Source organism: Scyliorhinus torazame, chromosome 13, assembly GCF_047496885.1.
Source record: "Scyliorhinus torazame isolate Kashiwa2021f chromosome 13, sScyTor2.1, whole genome shotgun sequence".
NCBI lineage: Eukaryota > Metazoa > Chordata > Chondrichthyes > Carcharhiniformes > Scyliorhinidae > Scyliorhinus > Scyliorhinus torazame.
The window spans coordinates 186352519-186373712 of NC_092719.1; the positions used below are offsets into that span (position 1 = coordinate 186352519).

Consider the following 21194-nt stretch of genomic DNA (forward strand, 5'->3'; position numbering starts at 1 on the left):
ATGGGTCCGACTTGTGCTACCGCACGTGTTTTCGGAGCAGGATGGGTCCGGGTGCTGCCAACCAGGTCGGGAGCAAGGTCCCAGAGGACGACTTCCTGGGGAAGGCAAGGAGACGTTCGTGAGGTGTCTGATTGGTGGTTGGACAAAGTAGTGACCGGATGGAATGGAGGGCATCCGAGAGGACTTCTTGCCAGCGGGAGACTGGGAGGTTTCTGGACCGTAGGGCCAGTAGGACGGTCTTCCAGACCGTTCCGTTCTCCCTCTCTACCTATCTGTTACCCCGGGGGTTGTAACTGGTCATCCTGCTCGAGGCGATGCCCTTGCTGAGCAGGAATTGACGCAGTTCGTCGCTCATAAAGGAGGACCCCCTATCGCTGTGTATGTAAGTGGGGAACCCGAACAGTGCAAAGATGCTATGGAGGGCCTTGATGACGGTGGAGGCGGTCATGTCTGGGCAGGGGATGGCGAATGGGAACCGGGAGTACTCGTCAATCACGTTCAGAAAGTACGTGTTGCGGTCGGTGGAGGGGAGGGGGCCTTTGAAGTCCATGCTGAGGCATTCAAAGGGACGGGAAACCTTTACCAGGTGTGCTCTCTCTGGCCGGTAGAAGTGCGGTTTGCACTCCGCGCAGATTTGGCAGTCCCTGGTGGCTGTCCTGACCTCCTCGATGGAGTAGGGCAGGTTGCAGGTCTTGACGAAATGGAAAAAGCGAGTGACCCCAGGGTGGCAGAGGTCCTCGTGGAGAGCTCGGAGGCGGTCTACTTGTGCGGTGGCACATGTGCCGCGGGACAGGGCATCAGGAGGCTCATTTAGCTTCTCAGGCGATACAAGATCTCGTAGTTGTGGGTGGAGAGTTCGATCCTCCACCTCAAGATCTTGTCGTTTTTTATCTTGCCCCGCTGTGCATTATCGAACACGAAAGCCACCGACCGTTGGTCCGTGAGGAGAGTGAATCTCCTGCCGGCCAGGTAATGCCTCCAATGTCGCACAGCGTCTACTATGGCCTGGGCCTCCTTTTCGACTGAGGAGTGGCGGATTTCGGAAGCATGGGAGAAGAAGTCCAAGGGTCTGCCCGCTTGGTTGAGGGTTGCCGCCAGAGCTACGTCAGACGCGTCGCTCTCGACCGGGAAGGGGAGGGACTCGTCGATGGCGTGCATTGTGGCCTTTGCAATGTCTGCTTTGATGCGGCTGAAGGCCTGGCGGGCCTCTATCGACAGGGGAAAAACTGTGGTTTGGATCAGGGGACGGGCCTTGTCTGCGTAGTTGGGGACCCACTGGGCGTAGTAACTAAAAAAACCTAGACAGCGCTTCAGGGCCTTAGAGCAGTGAGGGAGGGGGAACTGCATAAGGAGGTGCATGCGTTCAGGGTCGGGGCCTATAACTCCATTTTGCACTACGTAGCCGAGAATGGCTAGACGGTCGGTGCTAAAAACGCCTTTATCCTTATTGCACGTTAGGTTAAGGATCTTTGCGGTCTGGAGGAATTTTCTGAGGTTGGTGTCGTGGTCCTGCTGGTCGTGGCCGCAGATGGTGACATTATCGAGATATGGGAATGTTTCCCGTAAACCGTACCGGTCAACCATTCGGTCCATCTCACGTTGAAAGACCAAAACCCCATTTGTGACACCAAAGGGAACCCTTAAGAAGTGATCGAACTGCCCGTCTGCCTCGAAGGCAGTGTATTTGCGGTCACTAGTGCGGATGGGGAGCTGGTGGTAGGCGGACTTGAGATCCACCTTGGAGAAGACCTTATAATGCGCGATCCTGTTTACCTGGTCGGATATGAGGGGGAGGGGGTATACGCGTCCAGCTGCGTAAACCTGTTGATGGTCTGACTGTAGTCGATGACTATCCTATGCTTCTCCCCGGTCTTTACCACCACTACTTGAGCTCTCCAGGGGCTGTTACTGGCTTCAATGACCCCTTCCCTCAGTAGCCTTTGGACCTCTGATCTAATAAAGATCCGGTCCTGGGCACTGTAGCATCTGCTCCTGGTGGCGACGGGTTTGCAATCCGGGGTGAGGTTCGCAAACAGGGAAGGCAGGTCGACCTTAAGGGTCGCGAGGCCGCAGACAGTAAGGGGGGGTATAGGGCCGCCAAATTGAAAGGTCAGACTTTGAAGGTGTCATAATATACACCAGTATATCATGGTGCAGACACACACTGATGGACACACAGTGGGACCAATCAACATTCACAACACCGCAGCCAATCACCAGTGAAAGCACACGCACTATAAAGACAGGGGGCATCAGAGTTCCCGCTCATTCGAGTAGCAGCTAACTAGGAGCACAGCGCTCACAGCCTGCAACACAGACATTCACCTTGTGCTGAGTGCATCAACTGGTTAGGACAAGGCAAAGGTCTTTAGTTAAAGCTGGTATCGTATTCACCCACAGTTCAAGTATGTTTAAATAGTTAACCTTTTAATAAAATAGTGTTGCACTACTTCAAGTGTTGGTGGCCTGTATGTGATCCAGAACACCCAACACATCATGATACCAGGATTGGTTGCATACTAGCACTTCTTAGACCTACCTGCAAGTGATCTGCCTTCCGCCAGCATTCTGTCATTCTGCAACATGGACAACATCAGCCCACCGTCGTCATGATTATGTGTACGGCCTTCCCCAATTCACCGTCGAGACCGACCATCGCCCGCTGGTCAATATAATACAAAAAGAATTGAACGTCATGACGCCTCGCCTCCAGCGCATTCTGCTCAAACTCCGGCGATACGACTTTCAGCTCGTATGCACCCCGGGCAAAGACCTGATCATAGCCAACGCTCTGGCCAGGGCAGTCAACACCCTGTGTGACCCAGCGGGATTCGTCTGCCAGGTTTGCGCCCATGTGGCCTTCGTGGCCTCCAATCTACCAGCCACGGATGAATGCCTCGTCCAAATTCGCCGCGAGACTGCGGCTGACCCCCTGCTACAGCGTGTCATGCGCCACCTAACAGACAGGTGGCTCAAAGGCCAATGCCCGCAGTTCTATAACATTAGAGACGATCTGGCGGTAGTCGATAGTGTCCTCCTGAAGCTGGACCGCATTGTGCAGGTCAAGGACACACAGCCTGAGTGAGAGAGATACAGACCGAGTGAGAATTTGGTAATTTGGTGCAGTGAGGTAACCAGGAAAGGTAAGTGGTTCATCTAATTTTGCTGTTTTTCAGTTAAAAGTGCAGTGTAGGTTAGTGTCTGATTGGCTGAAGCTGCCCCCACCCTAATTGCTGAGAGGCAGTTATCTGGCAGTCACCTGAGGCCTGTTAAGGAGCACAAAGGTACACATTGTTTTCTTCTCTTTGAAGTTTTAGTGTGAGTCATCCTAAAATCTGTATAAAAGACAGACAGAAAGCGCACATTAGTAAGCATTGCGCAGGTCAAGGAGACACAGCCTGAGTGAGAGAGATACAGACCGAGTGAGAATTTGGTAATTTGGTGCAGTGAGGTAACCAGGAAAGGTAAGTGGTTCATCTAATTTTGCTGTTTTTCAGTTAAAAGTGCAGTGTAGATTAGTGTCTGATTGGCTGAAGCTGCCCCCACCCTAATTGCTGAGAGGCAGTTATCTGGCAGTCACCTGAGGCCTGTTAAGGGGCACAAAGGTACACATTGTTTTCTTCTCTTTGAAGTTGTATTCTTCTCTTTGAGGTTTTAGTGCGAGTCATCCTAAAGTCTGTATAAAAGACAGACAGACAGAAAGCGCACTTAGTAAGCATTGCACTGGTCAAGGAGACACAGCCTGAGTGAGAGAGATACAGACCGAGTGAGAATTTGGTAATTTGGTGCAGTGAGGTAATTCGGTGAAGAGTGGGAGAAGGTGCTTTTTCCCTACTGTTTTGTTCTCTCTCTTTCTTCGGGCCTAATTTCGGGAGCCGTTCGGAGGAGGAGGAGCAGTCTCCGTGAGTATAAAAATCTAACGGAAACTTCCTGTTTTCCAGTTTTTTTTCCCCAAAAGTGACGTTAGAGGGAAGCTGTGATCTGAGTGGTTGATAGCAAATCTGCCCCAAATTAAAAAAAAACACAGCTAAACTCATAAACTTAAATTAAACTAATTAATTAATTAGTGATGGCTGGTCAGATGATGTGCTTGAGCTGCTTGATGTGGGAGCTGGCAGATCCCATTGCGAGCTGCAGCGACCACATCTGCAGTAAGTGTTGGCTGCTCGAAGAGCTCCGGCTCAGAGTTGATGAGCTGGAGTCTGAGCTTCAAACACTGAGGCACATCCGGGAGGGGGAGACTTACGTGGACACTGTGTTTCAGGAGGCAGTCACACCTGTCAGAGTAAGTATTTTAAATCCTGCCAGTGGCCAGGGACAGCAGGGTGTAACTGCAAGTCAGGCAGGTAAAGGGAACCAGCAGTCAGGAACTCAGGAGCCTCAGCCCTTGACTCTGTCCAACAGGTATGAGGCACTTGCTCCCTGTGTGGATGGCGAACAGGGCTGCAGGAAGGATGAGTCAGCTGACCAAGGCACCATGGTTCAGCAGGCCATTCAAGGGGAGTGAGTAAATAGGCAAGTTGTAGTTGTAGGGGATTCTATTATCAGGGGGATAGATAGTATCCTTTGTGAGCAGGATAAAGAGTCCCGCATGGCATGTTGCCTGCCTGGTGCTAGGGTGCGGGACATCTCTGATCGGCTTGAAAGGATACTGGAGAGGGAGGGGGAGGATCCAGTTGTTGTGGTCCATGTCGGTACCAACAACATAGGCAAGTCTAGGAAAGAGGACCTGTTTAGAGACTATAAAGAGCTAGGATTCAAATTAAAAAACAGGTCCTCAAGGGTCATAATCTCCGGATTACTGCCCGAGCCACGTGCAAATTGGCATAGGGAGGCAAGAATAAGGGAAGTTAACACGTGGCTGAAAGAGTGGTGTGGGAAAGAGGGGTTCCTTTTCATGGGACACTGGCATCAGTTTTGGGACAGGGGGGACCTATACTGTTGGGATGGTCTCCACCTGAACCGAGCTGGGACCAGTGTTCTGGCGAAAAGAATAAATAGGGTGGTCAATTGGATTTTAAACTAAAGATTGGGGGGGAAGGGAAAGTCAGGGAACCAAGAGGTGAAGTAATCAGTGGGAAGCGTAGCTGCTTAGGAATACAAAAAAGCACGAAAAGACAAAACTCAGGAGAGGTTACGATAGTCCCCATCCCACAAAATATGACACAGTGTATGGAAAGGCTCAGTAAACCAAGGTCCACCACACTAAGAAAACAAAAAGGGACGGTCAATAGAGAGTTAAAGGTGCTATATTTAAATGCGCGCAGTGTACGGAACAAGGTAGATGAGCTTGTGGCCCAGATTGTGACTGGCAGGTATGATGTGGTAGGCATCACAGAGACATGGTTGCAGGGGGTTCAGGACTGGCATTTAAACATCCAGGGATTCACAACCTATCGAAAAGACAGGGAGGTGGGCAGAGGGGGCGGGGTTGCCTTGTTAATTAGGAATGAAATTAAATCAATAGCACTAAATGACATAGGGTCAGATAATGTGGAGTCTGTGTGGGTAGAGTTGAGGAACCACAAAGGCAAAAAAACCATAATGGGAGTTATGTACAGGCCTCCTAACAGTGGTCAGGAACGGGGGCACAAAATGCACCACAAAATAGAAAGTGCATGTCAGAAAGGCAAGGTCACAGTGATCATGGGAGACTTCAATATGCAGGTGGACTGGGTAAATAATGCTGCCAGTGGACCCAAGGAAAGGGAATTCATTGAATGTTTACAGGAGGGCTTTTTGGAACAGCTTGTGATGGAGCCCACGAGGGACCAGGCCATTCTGGATTAGTGTTATGTAATGAGCCAGACTTGATTAAAGATCTTAAAGTAAGGGAGCACTTAGGAGGCAGTGATCATAATATGGTAGAATTCAATCTCCAATTTGAAAGAAAGAAGGTAGAATCAGATGTAAAGGTGTTGCAGTTAAATAAAGGTAACTACAGGGGCATGAGGGAGGAACTGACGAAAATCGACTGGGAGCAGAGCCTAGTGGGAAAGACAGTAGAACAGCAATGGCAGGAGTTTCTGGGAGTAATTGAGGACAGAGTGCAGAGGTTCATCCCAAAGAAAAGAAAGGTTATCAGAGGGGGGATTAGGCAGCCATGGCTGACAAAGGAAGTTAGGGAATGCATCAAAGCAAAAGAGAAAGCCTATAATGTGGCAAAGAGTAGTGGGAAGTCAGAAGATTGGGAAGGCTACAAAAACAAACAGAGGATAACAAAGAGAGAAATAAGGAAAGAGAGGATCAAATATGAAGGTAGGCTAACCAGTAACATTAGGAATGATAGTAAAAGTTTCTTTAAATACATTAAAAACAAACGGGAGGCAAAAGTTGACATTGGGCCGCTCCAAAATGACGCTGGTAATTTTGTGATGGGAGACAAGGAAATAGCTGAGGAACTAAATAAGTACTTTGCGTCAGTCTTCACAGTAGAAGACATGAGTAATATCCCACCAATTCCGGAGAGTCAGGGGGCAGAGTTGAATATGGTAGCCATCACAAAGGAGAAAGTGCTAGAGAAACTAAGAGGTCTAAAAATTGATAAATCTCCGGGCCCAAATAGACTACATCCTAGAGTTCTAAAGGAGATAGCTGAAGAAATAGTGAAGGCGTTGGTTATGATCTTTCAAAAGTCACTGGAGTCCGGGAAAGTCCCAGAGGATTGGAAAATCGCTGTTGTAACCCCCCTGTTCAAGAAGGGAACAAGGAAAAAGATGGAAAATTATAGGCCAATTAGCCTAACCTCGGTTGTTGGCAAGATTCTAGAATCCATTGTTAAGGATGAGATTTGTAAATTCTTGGAAGTGCAGGGTCAGATTAGGACAAGTCAGCATGGATTTAGTAAGGGGAGGTCGTGCCTGACAAACTTGTTAGAGTTCTTTGAAGAGATAACAAATAGGTTAGACCAAGGAAAGCCAATGGATGTTATCTATCTTGACTTCCAAAAGGCCTTTGATAAGGTGCCTCACGGGAGACTGCTGAGTAAAATAAGGGCCCATGGTATTCGAGGCAAGGTACTAACATGGATTGCCGATTGGCTGTCAGGCAGAAGGCAGAGAGTTGGGATAAAAGGTTCTTTTTCGGAATGGCAACCGGTGACGAGTGGTGTCCCGCAGGGTTCAGTGTTGGGGCCACAGCTGTTCTCTTTATATATTAACGATCTAGATGACGGGACTGGGGGCATTCTGGCTAAGTTTGCCGATGATGCAAAGATAGGTGGAGGGGCAGGTAGTATGGAGGAGGTGGGGAGGCTGCAGAAAGATTTAGACAGTTTAGGAGAGTGGTCCAAGAAATGGCTGATGAAATTCAACGTGGGCAAGTGCGAGGTCTTGCACTTTGGAAAAAAGAATAGAGGCATGGACTATTTTCTAAACGGTGACAAAATTCTTAATGCTGAAGTGCAAAGGGACTTGGGAGTCCTAGTCCAGGATTCTCTAAAGGTAAACTTGCAGGTTGAGTCCGTAATTAAGAAAGCAAATGCAATGTTGTCATTCATCTCAAGAGGCTTGGAATATAAAAGCAGGGATGTACTTCTGAAGCTTTATAAAGCATTAGTTAGGCCCCATTTAGAATACTGTGAGCAATTTTGGGCCCCACACCTCAGGAAGGACATACTGGCACTGGATCGGGTCCAGCGGAGATTCACACGGATGATCCCAGGAATGGTAGGCCTAACATCTGATGAACGTCTGAGGATCCTGGGATTATATTCATTGGAGTTTAGGAGGTTGAGGGGAGATCTAATAGAAACTTAGAAGATAATGAATGGCTTAGATAGGGTGGATGTAGGGAAGTTGTTTCCATTAGCAGGGGAGACTAGGACCCGGGGGCACAGCCTTAGCATAAAAGGGAGTCACTTTAGAACAGAGATGAGGAGAAATTTCTTCAGCCAGAGAGTGGTGGGTCTGTGGAATTCACTGCCACAGAGGGCGGTGGAGGCCGGGACGTTGAGTGTCTTTAAGACAGAAGTTGATAAATTCTTGATTTCTCGAGGAATTAAGGGCTATGGAGAGAGAGCGGGTAAATGGAGTTGAAATCAGCCATGATTGAATGGTGGAGTGGACTCGATGGGCCGAATGGCCTTACTTCCGCTCCTATGTCTTATGGTCTTATGGTTATCACGCACAGCATGCGCCAGCTCGTCTTGGAACAGCTACACGGGGGCTATCTTGGCATGGAGAAGTGCCGCCGACGGGCCCGAGAGGCAGTGTACTGGCCCGGCATCAATGACAACATCGCCTACACAGTGCTCAACTGCCCCACCCGTCAGCGGTTCCAGCCGGCCCAACCACGTGAGACCCTACAGCCCCATGAGTTGGTCACGTCCCCTTGGTCCAAGGTCGGCATCGACCTGTTCCATGCGCTGGGCAGGGACTATGTTTTGATTGTAGACTATTTTTCAAATTACCCGGAGGTGGTACGTTTGCACGACATCACATCGTCTGCAGTCATCCGTGCCTGTAACGTCACCTTTGCTCGTCACGGCATCCCACTCACTCTGATGTCGGACAATGGCCCCTGCTTCGCAAGCCAGGAATGGTCCAACTTTGCCAGGAGGTACAACTTTGTGCATGTGACATCCAGTCCCCTGTACCCCCAATCTAATGGCAAAGAGGAGAAGGGCGTCCACATAGTCAAACGGCTCCTGTGCAAGGCTGCCGATGCAGGATCAAACTTCTACCTTGCCCTGCTGGCCTATCGCTCGGCCCCACTGTCCACTGGCCTGTCGCCAGCCCAGCTGCTCATGGGTCGCACCCTGAGGACGACGGTGCCGTCCATTCACGTCCCAGACCTCGATCACGTTCTGTTCCTTCAACGAATGCAACTGTCTCGTGCACAGCACAAGGCGGCTCATGACGCCCGTGCAGATGATCTCCCTGCTCTGGTTCCAAATGACAACGTCCGCATCCATCTTCCGGATGGTGGCTGGTCTGCAACTGCTGTGGTTCTTCGGCAGTTGGCTCCCCGCTCGTTCCTGGTTCATCTACCGGATGATTCCATTCTGCGCTGTAATCGGCGTGCCCTTTGTCTCGTTCCGCGCTCGCTACGTGATCCTCCGCCAGTGCCACAACCTCCTGTTGTCCCTGACCTGGACTATGCAGAGATTCCGGTTACTCTGCATCCTCCTCACTCTGACGCAATCCAGCCCGCTCCTCAGCTGGTGGCTCCTGACCCACCCTTGAGGCGGTCAACCAGAATTTGTCACCCACCTCAGAGACCTGATTTGTGAACTTTGCACTAATGGACTCTCTGGTCTGTTCTGTTCTTCCGTTTAATCGTTCAAGTGGTTTGTATGTAGTGTTCATCTCGTTATTTGTGTGACACACTGTTATTTTCTGCACCAGGCACCTTCCCATGTAAATACCTTAGTTTTATGTACATAGTCCTGTAAATATTTCGCACACACGTAGTCAGGAACATTCACCACACATTATTTATTGTCGCGCAGGCACATTTTTTTATATAAAAGGGGGGATGTCATAATATACACCAGTATATCATGGTGCAGACACAGGAGTGTAGCCGCGCAGAGGTGGGGAAGGACGTAGAGATGGACTGTGAGGTTTGCTAAACAAAACCCCTTTATCTCCACTGAGTGGGAACCGGAGGGCAGTGAGATTTTTTGATTAACAGGGTGGATGAGGAGGGAACAGCGCCTTACCGTGTCGGGGTGTATGAAGCTCTCCGTGCTCCCAGAGTCAATTCGGCAGGACGTCTCGTGGCCGTTGATGAAAACAGTCGTCGTAGCGGTTGAGAGTGTTCGAGGTCGAGATTGATCCAGAGTCACCGAGGCCAATCGCAGTAGTTGAGAATTCTGTTCAGGCAGTGTGTGGTTGGCCGAGCTGGGGTCCTGGGGGTCCATCCAAGATGGTGTCTCCCATTGGTCGCTCATGGCCGGGGGTGCACAAAATGGCGGCGCCTGTCCCTCAAGCGTGGCGTCCGTGGAACGAGATGGCGGCGCCCGGGGTCCTCACGTGGCCCTGGGATATGGGGGTTGCGGCGACCGCTGGCCACACGAGGCCTGTGGAGATGTTTGTGGTGGCGGTCCGGAGTCGCCGCTGGAGACCGCGGCCACCGCTCGGGCCTGACATACCCCCACGAAATGGCCCTTTTTGCCGCATCCCCTGCAGGTGGATGCGGGGGACGGGCAGCGCTGGTGGGGGTGCTTGGCCTGCCCGCAAAAGTAGCAGCGGGGTCTCTCGGGGTTGGCAGGCCGCCTTGCAGCGCAGGCCTGCGGGGGAATGGGGGCAGTCGCTGGGTCGGCCGCTGCGGGGTTCCACGCTGCCCAGGGGGCTGCCACGCGGTCGGGAATGTAGGTTCGGGCGTTCCTGGAGGCCACGTCCAGGGAGCCTGCAAGGGCCCATGCCTCCCTAAGACCCAGGGTGTCTTTCTCTAACAGGCGCTGGCGGATTTGAGATGAAAGCATACCTGCCACGAAAACGTCCCGGACTAAGAGTTCCGTGTGCTCGCTCGCCGAAACTTGCGGGCAGCCGCAGCTTCTGCCCAGCACCAGGAGTGCGCGGTAGAATTCCTCCAACGATTCCCCAGGGGTTTGCCGTCTTGTTGCAAGAAGGTGCCGGGCGTAGACCTAGTTTACCGGGCGAATATAGTGTCCTTTTAGCAGCTCAATTGCTGCATCGAAGTCTTCTGCTTCCTCGATGAAGGTGTAGATCACCGGGCTCACCCTTGAGTGCAGGACGTGCAGTCTCTGCTCTCCCGTGGGTGCGTTTTCTGCCGTCTCGAGGTACCCTTTAAAACACGCCAGCCAGTGTTTAAAGATCGCCGCTGAGTTCGCTGCGTGGGGGCTAAGTTGCAGACACTTCGGCTTGATTCGAAGCTCCATCCTTTCTTCTTAAAATCTAGCTTATTAAATTGATGCATGATCAATGACCACTAAAAAGAGGTTGCAGTACAACTGAAGACTTTAATAAGCTAGATGTTTCCCCCAGCAGCTCAGGTACAGAATGAGGGCTGCTGGGACGGCACGGGTTCTTATACCCTGCCTATCAGGGCGGAGCTATCGTGCACTCTAGCCAATGGCAAGCATATAGGTTCTACCAATGGTCCTTCAGCCTCTTAGGTACCGTAATACCTATAATACCACAGTCTGATGCTGGAAGGAGGGGTGGTTTTTGCCAGTGAGAGGTGAGGGGGGCGGACAGATCGCAGTCTGAGATCAGGACACCCTTTAAAAATGGTGCTCCAATCTCTGAGGAGCAGGACCTGCCAGCATCTTCAGGTCCCACGCAAGTCATTACATGCGCAGTTCACCCCAATCTCCCAAAAATTTCAAAGTGTGGGTGGAGTTCGAATCGCATCTCGATTCCTGCCAAAGGCCACATTTCGGAATTATTTGGGAGAATTGCATCCAAGATTTTTAAGCCTTCGGCCGGGATTCTCCAAATCCCATGGCCAAGTTCCGACACCGGCGTGAACCACTCCGGCTTCAACGGTCCTCGATTATCAGGTATGCTCCCCTTCCTAGGGAGTGCTCACCGCAGCGCTAGCTGGCACAGCACGCTGGCGTAAGTCCGCACATGCACACTACGGCTGGTGCGAGTTCGCGCATGCACGTGTGTTCCTGTCACCGTGCCGGCCCCCGGGCAATATGGCGGAGCCCGACGGGGGCCTGGCGCGGAGGAACAGAGATCCCCACAGAACCAGCCCGCTGACCGATTGGTAGGCCCCGATCGTGGGCCAGGCCACCATGGACGCCCCCCCACCAGGACGTCCCCACGCACAGAACTTCCAGATCCCGCCGTGACCCATGCCGGCGGGACTCGGCAGAACTCAGCGGCCACTCGGAGAATCGGCAGGGGGGCGGGGGGGGGGGGGGGGGGCCTTTCAATGGCCCCCGACCGGCGTGGTGGCGATCCCGCAGGTGCCCGTGAATCGGCGCCAGAGATCGCCGAGCTGGCCTCGGGGCAGCACAGCACGATTCTCACGCCGCCCCGGGGATTCTCCGACCCGGCGCGGGGTTGGAGAATCCCAGCCTCTAAATTTCAAGAATTTGTGTTACACAAATTCCATGCACTTCTACCGCCGTGTACCTGAGAACTATTGTCCCATCCCTGACTAACATGTGACAATCATATCAGAATTGCTTATCTATGCTGTATCACCATGTTTGAAAGAATTCAGACTTATCTGTCTTGGTTTCTCAGTTTTTGTTTTGCTTGGGCCTGCACCTTGGGTTTACATTGATCTCCGAATAACCCATGCCAATTATCCTTGTGCTTGACCATCCTTGTTGGTTTGCTGCTGTTTCTTTTTGATTGTGTCACGACAACCTGGGCTAGTGCGTGGTCAATTCCAGCCCCACTTGACCCAGAGTCGTAACACAGGTGAAATAAGATTTATAAGAACAATTCATGTATTAGGTCCATGTATCTTGATCTTTATTTGCTGTTTTGGGTCATGTTGCTCAAATGTCCATACTTCCGTATCCCAAAATATTTTTCTGAAATCGTTCACAATGTATATCCTTCTCGCTAGTGCCATTAGAAGCAATAAATCAGAGCTAAACAGCCAATAAGTTGTTTTATCTTCTAACCTTGAACCCGGATACCACATACTTAAAAGTACTTAAAAACCGAAACATCAGTCCTAATTTATAAAGGCTCATGAATAATAAGTAAACATTTTTCCTCTGGCCTCTGGAAGACTCAGTCTGTGCATTTTTGCAGCTTGCAAACTGCACACCCAACCCATGTGTGATTTGTTGTGCCATTTTTGTCTTTTCACTCCAGAGTCACAAGTTGCACTGGAATGCATGAGGAGTAACTACCCTGAACATCAAAGCAGCATTTCACTCAGGGTGGAATCAAGGAGCCTGAGCAAAACTGAAGTCAGTGGGAATCAGAGGAGAAGCTCTCCACTGGCTGGAGTCATACCTAGCACTAAGGAGGATGGCTTTGGTTGTTGGAGATCAATTATCTCAGTCACAGGACATCACTGCAAGAGTTCTTCATGGTTGTGTCCTAGAGCCAACCATTTTCAGCTGCTTTATCAATGACCTTTCCTCCATCATAAGGTCAGAAGCGGAACTGTTTGCTGATAGTTGCACAATGGTCTGCACCGTTTGTGACACCTTGAATATTGCGCAGTCTGTGTCCATATGCAGCAAGACCTGGACAGCATTCAATCATTGGTTGATAAGTGTCAGGGAACATTTATGTCTCTCAAGTACCAGGCAATAAGCAGCTCCAACAAGTAATAATCCAACCATCTCCCCATGACATTCAAAGCCCAATATCAACATCCTGGAGGTTACCATTTAAAGAAACTTAACTGAACCAGACATACAAAATTATGGCTACAAAAGAAAATTAGAGACTGGGGGTTCTACAGTGAATAACTTACTTCCTGACTCGTCAAAGCCTAACCACTCTCTACAAGGCACAAGTCTGGAGTGCGATGGAATTCTCTCCACTTTCCTGGATGTGCGCAGTTCCTACAACACTCAAGCAGATTGTTACCATCGAGAACCAAACAACCCTCTTCATTGGCATCCCACGTACAATTTATAAAACATTCTCTTCCTCCTTCCCAAAGTACAGTGGCAGCAGTATGTACCTTATATATATGAGATGCACTTCAGCTACTTGTCAAGCCTTCTTTGATAGTACCATCAAAATGCCCAACCTCTACCAGCTGGAAAGACAAGAGCAGCAAATGCAGGGCAACAATACCACCTGCAAGCTCCATTGCAAGCCACATCCATTGTGCCTTCGAATCACACCACTGTTCCTTCAATATTGTTGGGTCAAAACTGTATCTTCTTTCCTAATAGCATGGTAAGTGTACCTGCATCACATGGACTTCAACAGTTCAAGAAGGCAGCTCACCACTATGTACTCAAGGGCAATTAGGGATGGGCAATAAATGCCTAGCCTGCAATTGTCACATCCCATGAAATAATGAATTTTTGAAAATTCTCCGATGAATGGAACATCTACTATGCTGAAACCAGTTAGCATTTGAAACTCAGTCAAGCATTGATGATGCCACGGCTATCCAAACAATAGATTGTTCTCCGAGAAGGAAATAGCAAAATATGTTAATTTTTATTTCAAAGCAGTTGCCTGTCAAGCAATATAAGGAACCAAGTTAGAATACCAGACCAGACCCTAACTTTTGTTAGGATGCTGGATGAGAACCCCAAACAATGGGCTGGATTCTCCAAGCCTCCACGCTGAAATCGCGTTTGGCGCGGAGAATGGTCGTCAACCCGGAAATTTGGAACGGCGCCGCTCCCCGGAGAATCACTCGTGAATTGCACATGCAAACTACGCGGCGCGGGTAGGGGGCCATTGACAGGAGCCCCCCACCCCCCGCGATTCTCCGCGCGCATCTATCCGAGTTCCCGACGGCGTGGTTCTAACCACCTATCGGTCGTCGGGAACGTCGGCTGGCGGCTATGGACTCAGACCCGTAATCCCAACTCTTCCCCCCCGCCCAAACCCGGAGGGCGACTGAACCCTCACCTTCCACCACCTGCCAGCACCCATACTGGCCGCCATGGCCGAGTGCCCTGACCACGATGGCCACCAGCTACCCACCCCCTATGCGTCCGACTGTCTAACGCTATGCGTTTTCTGTCTCCTCAACCCCCGCCCCCCCCCCCCCCCCCCAACCAGGAGAAGGTGACCCACAACCACCAGGAGAAGGAAAGGACTGGAGGGGAGGCACAGGATAGTGATACAGGCTAGGGCACAAACCTGCAGCGATGTGATCACAGTTGCACAATAAACACATGTTCCAAACTGCCTCGGTGCTCTGTCATAAGGGTGTGAGGGATAGCCTGGGCCGGGCTGGCTGCAGACGGGGCGCCGGGGGTGTTGGGGGTGGACTTTGGGGTGGGCATGGGCCAGGGACCTCAGCAGGGATCCGCAGTAGAGCAGCGGGCACTGGACTTGATTGGTGGGCCCGGAGAGGGGAAAGTCGCCATGGTGGAGGTCGGCATCGGACGAGCAAATAAGGCCCTGTTCAGTTGCAGTTCCGCATTGCACGTGTGTCACCACTACCCTAAATCCCTATCCACCACACCGACCACCACCCTCACACCACCGCCCCCCCTCACACTGCCTTCCCGTCACAGTGGTCTCCAACACCCTCCACCATCCCAGAGACCCTCACCTCGATTGAGCATGTTAGTGAAGAGATTGTGGGGCACTATCTGGTGCGCACCACACCCATGCAGCCACCTGGGACACCTGAGCAGCAGCCAGATCCATCCAGGCATGGTCGCCCCAGAAGATGGGCACCAAAGTGGACCCAGGTCACAGGGCGGGAATCACAGCAAGCCACCTCCACTTCCGATGTACCGCCTGGGGATCCACCTAAGCATAGTGTTAGAGCCCGTAAGGCCAGACAGTAGTCACGAATTATGCTGGCATGGGTGCAGCACATTGGATAGCGATACAGGCTAGGGCACAAACCTGTAGAAGTATGATCACAGTTGCACAATAAACACATGTTCCAAACTGCCTTGGTGCTCTGTCATAAGGGTTTGAGGGATGCCCTGGGCTGGGCTGGATGCAGACGGGGTGCTGGGGGTGGACTTTGGGATGGGCATGGGCCAGGGACCCCAGTTCAGCCAGCGCTTAGCACTGCGGTGTCCCACCCCCATCCCTCTCCCCACCCCGCCACCCTTCGCTCCCACCATCCCCACCTCCCCTACCCCAAGGATTCAATCGGACCGTGTGATGGAATGGCCAGCTCGCATGCAGGGATCCCCCAGGTGGATTGTGAAAAGTCCTACCGTCAGAGATTGTCAAATGATGCGGAGCAGCAGAGCTCATCCCAGAGCAGGTCGTTATCATCCTGCATCCCATGGACAAGACCTGCTGTTATGTCAACCCAGGGCTTGCACCCCATAGTGAAGCAGGTAAGAAACACTGATTTCGAATTTCAATGCCAAATTTCAAATGATTGCAACATTTTAGACTATAGGAGAAAATGGGTGCAGATTGGTTAGCAATCCAGCTTTGAGTGGTTAATGCATTGTCATGGAAAAAGCAACGCGAGCTACAGGCTTCCTATTCATGCAGGTAATTCAAAATAGGTGCATTACTTGAACAAATTCCTTTTGTTTGCAGAGAATTTGCCTGGAGTTCCCCAGCCGTTCACAGGCCCTGCTGGCAGTGCACCCCCACCTGCTGTTTCCTGGCGGCATGGGATTGCTTCGCTTGGATTTCCCATTGGCAGCGGCTGGGGGGTTGGAGAATCCCACCCTTTGTCTCAGAGTATCACAGTATGTCACTTCTAGTAAGCAGAAATGAGCCACATTACGGTTTTCATTTAATTTCATCTTTGATATTGAAGATCTATCTGCTATTTCCAACTTTATTTTATGCCTAATGCATTGACAGGCCCATACACTGTTTTGATGACAATAATAGAAAAGATCAATATAGTACCCATCAGGGAATGCTTGTATTTCTTCATCATAGTCAGTGACCGACCCCCCCTGCCACGATCTCCCAGGCCCCCCATCAGACCCTCAAGTCTCTGGCTTCCCACCCCATGCTGGCGAGAACATGCAAACAGCTCATATGCATTAATTTGAATGTAATTAATGGGCTGGAAGACCGAATCTGCACGCCTGATTATGCTCCGGCCCCCACCGGGAACTCCCCTGGTCAGGCGTTCGTCCAAGTATTGACAAACGCAGTTCTGGCACGATGGATCCCGTGGCGGGGGGAGAGAAGGGTCAAAGAGGTTAACCCGTTGCTCATATACTCCTGTGCTGCTGCCAGGCTGCAGAGGGAGGGGGATCCCCCAAGGGTCTCTCATTCTGTGCTAATAATGGAGCTCAAAAATGGAAACAAATTGAAAATGAAATATTATAATTCCAAAATGAAAAAAAATCAACAAACTCCATGAAAAGAAAAAGAAATATGTGAATGCGTTAGCCGTGGTCCAGTAGGTAGCACACTGACTTCTGAATCACACGGTCCCATGTTCAAATCCCACTCCAGGGCTTTAGCACAAAAATCAAGGCTCATACTCCAACACAGCACTGAGGGAGTTCTACATTGTCAGAGGTGCAGTCTTTCAGATGAAACATTAAACTGAGGCCCCAAATGCTTGCTTGGGTGGATGTCAAAGCTGCAATGACACTTTTCAACATTACATTGCTGTCTGTTTGAGCTTGTCGAGTGCAAGCTAGCTGCCCACATTTCCTACATTATAACAGCGACTACACTTTAAAAAAAACTTAATGAACTGTTAAGCCGTTGCGGGATTATTCTCCTGAGGTGGGCGAGTCGAGCCAGAAATTTTACCAAACTCCTACTACTCATCTTAGTGATGAAAACCCAAGCCAATGTAACTGGAAAATAAGGCATGGGGAGGGGAGGTACTAATTTTAATTGGCAGATGAAAAATTGACAATAAATGAAGGAGCTGCTTGTTTTGCATCAAGCCCCAGTGGGAAAGAAAATGAGGCAGTGGAAAACAGATGGCCAGTTCTTCATTGCTTATGGTAGAGGCTCAGTTGGGTTTATGAGGGTTAGGGGGGGGGGCGGTGATAGCTTGCTGCATTTCAGTTGTTTGATTGCAAGAGTACAGGCCTCAAGAGCAATAAAAGAATGATATGAAGAAAGGAAATGAGCAAAGGAAGACAGGCAGCGGTGAAAATAAAAAATGCTGATGTGAAGGCCGATGACCTCTATTGAAACTATTTGGCTGAAAAGAAGAAGCATCTAGAAGAGGGAAGAATGAGGCTATCTGAACATAAGAAATAAGAACAAGAGGAAGCCATCCAGCCTTTCGAGCTTCGTCCGCCATTCAAGGATTTCATGGCTGATCTTCTACTTCCACACCAATAATTTGAGCAGGCCGAATGGCCTACTCCTGCTCCTAGTTTCTCTGCTTTCCTGCACAATTCCTGTATTCCTTGATGTTTTTAATATGTAGAAACCTTGCTTGTTGGCCATAGATTTCAGAAGGATCAAATTAATTGCGGGGATAATTGATTTAATGAATTAGAATGGAAGAAGATTAATGATACGTCAGGGAGTGATTTCACTGAAGCTTTGTGGAATTCATTTTGGAGTCAACATTAATTTTGCAAGAAATGATGAAATCATAATCGAAAATCAGTGGGCTTATTGAACAAAATGAATTTTTCAGCACCTACTTCATTGAGAAGAATTTATTAGTCTAATTATTATTTCTTTTAATGATGTTATCTATCCAGCTACTAAGTTATTGAAAGGTTATTCATCTGAACAAGTAATCTGTGGTAAAATGCTTACACAATGATTAATTCAACGTAGAAATGAATTCTATTAGAAAGCAATTTACCTGCAAGCAAGGAACAAGTCATTTGAAAAACTAATGCGCACTAAAGTCAATCATAACCTAAATTGAAGATTCGTTGAGTTGAGATTGTATGCGCTCAAGCCCAATCATAAGGAAGTGCTGCAAGTCCTATGGTAAAAGGGTATTAACAAGTATCCTGGGCTCAGGAAATGTGCAGTTATCAGCAACAAATACAAAAAGAAACAAAGTCCTGTGCTATCATATCCGAGATTAATAAGTAACGGTTGTGCAAAAATGTGCAAAATATGGAAAACTGTACTAATGAGGTTCAGGAATAGATATGTCAGGTATCATTGGGCTGCATGATGGCACAGTGGCTATAACTGCTACCTCAAAGTGCCAAGGGCTCGGGTTCAATTCTGATCTTGGGTGACTGTCTGTGTGGAGTTTGAACGTTCTCCCTGTGTCTGCATGGGTTTCCTCTTGGTGCTCCAGTTTCCTCCCACAGTCCAAAGATATGCAGGTTAGGAGGATTGGCCATGCTAAATTGCCCCTTAGTGTTCAGAGATGTGGAGATTAAGTTGGGTTACGGGATAGGACAGGAGAGTGCCCTTTCAGAGGGTCGGTGCAGGCCTGATGGGCCGAATGGCCCCCTTCTGCACTGAAGGGATTCTTTGGCTCCAGTACTACAGTGAATGTCACTTTTCAATCAGCTAGGAAGACTTCCACAGAGGTAGATAATCAACAATCGATGTAGATGCTCTTTGTAGATAAACAAATTCTACCACAGGGAAAGGTTTATCTTGTGTCCCAGCCTCTAACTAATAAAAGCCAGTCTCATCTTTGGTTTGCAGGGATCAATTTTTCTGATCTCTGGCCCAGTGAATCTCCTTTTCCCAAGCACAAGAACCATGAGAAGGAATAGAGACCTGTTACTCAGGTGTCCACCCCCTTTACAAGGCCTCAGGATTTTCAAGGATTTCTAGTGTGATTGTGGAGCTAAACTGGTCACAGGTTCATACTTGATTTTGTAGGGAAGTGTGAAGAGAGGTTCCTGTCTTGCAGCATCAATTTCCTGTCATCATGCTAGGGAACCACAAGAAACCTAGCAGTTTGCCCTAATGGTGAGAGGACGGAGAGCTCACTCACCTCCAATTAATGCCCCATTAGTGTGTGATCACATCCTTGTAATGCAGCGACTAGAATTATTTACAGTAATCTAGCTGTGGCTTAATTAGTGTTTTATGTAGCATTTTATATACTATGCCTTGGCTAATAAAGGAAAGTAACCCCCTGCCTTCTTAACTATCTTATCCACCTGTTCTGCCAATGCGGAGATCTTCCTCTACACTTCTCAATTATTGTGTATTGTTGCTGTATCGAAATACATAGGAAAGAATTTTACTCTTCCCCCCAAGGCGGGTTCTGAGGTGGGGCCGGGGGGATGGAGTGTGTAATATGTAATAGATGGGATTCTTCCCGGGAACCTGATTGTCCAAACCCAGACACCATTTTGTGCTTGGGCAGGCAGAACCTCGGGCGGAAAAACCTCCCTTTCACGTATTGAGGCCTTTAAGTGGCCACCCAGCCTCAATTTTTGTGCTAGCGGGAGTGGGTGTGGGTAGGGTGGAAAACTGCTAAAAAAAAATGATTCTCTAGCTCGGGCAGGAAGTGGGGGGTGGGGGTGGGGGAGGAGGCACTTCAATCTGAAAGCCCCCTCACAATTGGGGTGCCCTTCCATCCGGGACTTTGGAGCTCGGGGCCATCTTCCTCCATGGCGTATGCCCCGACACCATGACTTCCCCCCTTCCAATCCCCCAGGGCGTCCTCTACCCTCCCTCTCCGGGTTCCCGGGACTTAACTTCCCAATGGTCCTGGACTTTGTTCCAGGTGGAGTGCTGCAGTACCACCTCAGACCTCTGCAGCGCTGTGCCTGGTCGAATAGGAGATCTGTCGGCCAATCTGATTGGCTGACGGCTCTCACAGGTGGGACTTCCTTCCAAGGGTGGATGGAGGTCCCGATCACTGCTAATCAATGCTCAAATGAGCATTAAATGGCAGTGGTGGGGGGGTTAAAGTTGGCGGTAGTGTGTTACACACCGATTCTCAGGATGGCGGGCGCAAATTGCTCACCATCTTTAAAATCCTGCCCATCCCACACTTCTGATTTAACACCATTTCCCACTTGTCTGCCCACCTGACCAGTCCATTGATAGAACATAGAACATACAGTGCAGAAGGAGGCAATTCGGCTCATCGAGTCTGCACCGACCCACTTAAGCCCTCACTTCATCCTATCCCCGTAACTCAATAACCCCTCCTAACCTTTTTGGACACGAAGGGCAATTTAGCACGGCCAATCCACCTAACCTGCACGTCTTTAGACTGTGGGAGGAAACCGGAGCACCCGGAGGAAACCCACGCAGACACAGGGATAACGTGCAGACAGTGACCCAGCGGGGAATCGAACCTGGGATCCTGGCCCTGTGAAGCCACAGTGCCTGTGCTACCGTGCTGCCCACAGGATATCTTCCTGCAGCCTACAGATTTCTTCCTCGCTATCAACCAGGTAACTAAATTTTGTATCCTGATAAAAAAAAATTCTAAATCAAGGTTTGTGAGAAGGCGATAATGTGATAGCATCACCCATGCTGTTTTCTGCAACAAATTAAAAGGTTTAATTTTAAAGAAAAGCACAAGTTCACATTGCATCCAAAATAGTGCTTGCTGCAGTGTAAATTATTATAACGCAATCAAGATAAGAGTTTGAATGGAGTCTGTGGAGAGATTCTTCCTGGAGCCTAGCTTAGCTAATAACCAACTCCCCCATGTGGCTATGTCACCCTTAGGAGGCGAGGTAACTGTACTGTAACCCTGACACCTGCCCCCACATAGCCAGTTGCACTTCAGTTTCTTACTGA

The 21194-nt window shown here is 49.6% G+C and overlaps 1 protein-coding gene across 1 annotated transcript in view; it reads right to left on the bottom strand.

Moving 5' to 3' along the window:
• The window catches only part of syn2b (synapsin IIb), a 628186-nt gene that overhangs the window by 174403 nt on the left and 432589 nt on the right, over positions 1-21194 (bottom strand). The window lies entirely within an intron of this gene.